Consider the following 3,379-nt stretch of genomic DNA (forward strand, 5'->3'; position numbering starts at 1 on the left):
GAAATACAAGCTGTGTTCCGCCAGTATGCCGGTGCAAGCCTTTACAATGGCCTCTACGTCTGCATAACGTTTTCCTTTCATGGACAAATGCATTTTTTCCGAAAAGGAAGAAGTCGCACGGTGCCATATCAGGTGAATACAGGGAGTGACTAATGGTTAAAATGTGATTTTGGTCAAATAATCGTCCTTCAGAATTTGGATTCTGAGCAATTTTGGTCGTTAGTCAATTTGTGGAGAACAAACCGTGAACACACCTTTCGTTCGGTCAAAATACTATAAATCGATGTTTTGGAGATGTTCAGTTCCATTTCCATGAATTTGATGAATTCTCGCACAGTTTCGATACGGTTTCCGGTGATCATGGATTTTTATTGGCCCACATGTTGATCGTCATATATGTATATCCTCACAACCACTTTGAAAACGTTGAAACCATTCGTGCACTCTGCTACGGGATACGCAATCATTGCCATAAACTTTTTTCATCAATTGAAACGTTTCGGTAAAAGTTTTACCAATTTTAAAACAAAATTTAATGTTGGCTCGTTGTTCGAAGCTCATTTTCGCACCGATAACACAAACATACTGACACTTAACACGCAATAACTTCACTTCCAATCAATGAAATGTCATGAAAATCTCACAGGACAATCGATAAGGATACCAGTCGGCATACAGATGGCGCCACCAGGGGCGCTAGATTCAAAAAGTCCTGTTTACTTTGGACTTCACCTTGTATGTTTAGTGTGCTATTTTTGCCTGCTATTCTCTCAGCTTTTTTTATACTCTTGCAACCAGTAGCTACAAAGTATTTTAGTTTTGTTCACCTAACGGTTGTCCGTATCACCCAAAACTAATCGATATGGACATAGGGTTATATATACATATATAAATGATCAGGGTGACGAGAAAAGTTGAAATCCGGTTGACTGTCTGTCCGTCCGTCCGTCCGTGCAAGCTGTAACTTGAGTAGAAATTGAGATATCTTGATGAAACTTGGTATGCAGGTTTCTTTGTACAAGGGCGTAATCGGACCAGTGCCACGCCCACAAATCGACATTAACCGAAAACCTATAAAGTGCCATAACTACGCACTAAATTAAGATAAAAAGTAGCCAGGGGTACTTGTGGGAAAAAAATTTTGAAAATGTGAGCGTGGCCCTTGTCGATCCCCTATACCGAATATGTAGACCCCAAGATTTATAGTTGGCTTTTGACAGAAAATATCGGTCAGTGTGTGAGGAGGTATACAAGTGAAATTCAGGCAGAGCCCTTTGCTTTGCTGCTATGTATTTAAAATGAGTTGAGTCGAGTGAACACATCCCTGAGCCCCCATACACCTAATATAAAGATGATTGAACTTCCAGGTTACCTTATGAAGTATATTGCGGCCAATATTTGAGTTATTTCAATGAAAATTCCTGAAAATGCTTTACTCATAATAGTTTAAATTTGTGCCCAAAATAGATACAATTAAGCGAAAACGTGACCCAGCTCCCATATAACTATTATCAGGATTTTTGGACAACCGGCTGACTCTGCTCCTTATAATTGTTGATTGTATGTAAGGTACCTTAATGAAACCCAGGGAGCATTTATTTTAGTGCGTGGCATCGTAACAGCTAATAGACAAAATCGAGTCGATACTACCCATATACTACACGTAATGATTTTGTTTCTAACAATGTTGAATTTGCTGGTCAGTGTATGAGTTTTATAGAATATATGTATGTATTAGTATATAAAATTGCTTAGGTTCCGATCCTCTGGCTTTCATTTTTGCAAGTTGCAACAGTATGAAATATTCGGTTGCACCCGAACTTAGCCCTTTCTTACTTGTTTTTGTTTTATCTATTAAGCTTAGTACGCAGCTCTCAAGAAACGTAAAAACTTCATATAAAAAAACGCTTAAGAAACGGTCAAGATACTTTCCTACGACAAACTTACTTGTGCTAGTACGCAGCTCTCAAGAAATCTAGTACCAATTCTTGATACTTTTTTCAGTAAAATGTGAATATGGCAAACCTTGTTTTGCGAAGAAACATCAAATCAACAATTGTTTCTTGAAGGAAATTCGAAGTAATCGTCAAATTCATCCTAAATTAGTTGAAATCATTATTATGAAGTATATTCCATTTTGAAATGTTGTATAAAACCTACCAATCATCAACAACATTTCTTAAATCTCAATGAAAATATTTATGTTACCATATACATACATACACACATACATATGACGCACAAAGTTTGTTTTCTTTGTTTATTCTCTCTTGCTCTTCTAATGTAGATCATTCACAATGCGTAACCAGCTGCCAAAATTACTTGAGAAATAATGTATTTTTTTTCTTGAGCAATTACTTGAGAGCTGCGTACCAACCTTTATAGTAAACTCAAATGAGACGTACTCAACAAAAGAGTTTATATCTAATATATTGGGTATTTGAAGAAACGAAAGAATGATCTATATTGATGACATTAGCTTTTGCCATTACTCAAATACAAGAGCAGAATATGTTTCTTAACAGTTTTATGAATAATAAAGTCTGCAATATTGGGGTAATTAGGAGACCCATTTCACTTACTTTCGGCATCAAACTAGGCGTCCACCTGGTTGACTTGTTGATAAGCTTGCTAAAGTAAAAAAATGTTGCATAGGAATTTAACGTGCATTTTCCGAAGAAAGTATTATCATTATCAAGACCATAAACACTATTCACATATTCAGCAGCTTGATATTAGATTTCATCTACAAATTGGTGAAGCCAGGTCCCTTGTCCAATTTTTAAACCGATTCTGTTTATGCCCTTAATTGTATTTATTGATGGTATAGTCCATGCAATCGAGATCCCAGATCACTCCAATTTCGTCAAGGTAGTTCAAAATTAGTTGTTGTTCCAGAAACTTTTGATACTATACGCAAACTAATATTGCAAGCCAGTCATGTAACCTATGGTTGGGGTGGGCGTGATTATTATCATATTTCACAAGTTTTAAGATTGCCTGAAAAGGTACGGTAAGATATGTCCTAAGAAAGGTTGGTTGATAAAGTTTTAAAAGTTTGCGAGATACGTAATTTAACCTAATAGGGACTGGAGCTTGACCATTTTTTAACTTACAGCTAGCGTTCGAAAAGCTACGCTACTCCCGTAGCTACCGCTCTCACTTTGTCGGGAGCCGTAGCCGAACAATGCAAAAGTATGTGCTCTGCTCTGCTCGGAGTTCTGTTTGGTAAAAAACTGTAGCTGTAGCAATAGCCAAAATGAAGTGCTGCACTCTGCTCTGGCGTAGCGGTAGCAAAAAATTGCGAGCGGTAGTAGAGCAGAGCTGTTACACATGCGAGAGCTGTAGCACCTGAAAATTTTAATTATCTGTCAATAAT

Source organism: Bactrocera neohumeralis, unplaced genomic scaffold (assembly GCF_024586455.1).
Source record: "Bactrocera neohumeralis isolate Rockhampton unplaced genomic scaffold, APGP_CSIRO_Bneo_wtdbg2-racon-allhic-juicebox.fasta_v2 cluster09, whole genome shotgun sequence".
Classification (NCBI taxonomy): Eukaryota; Metazoa; Arthropoda; class Insecta; order Diptera; family Tephritidae; genus Bactrocera; species Bactrocera neohumeralis.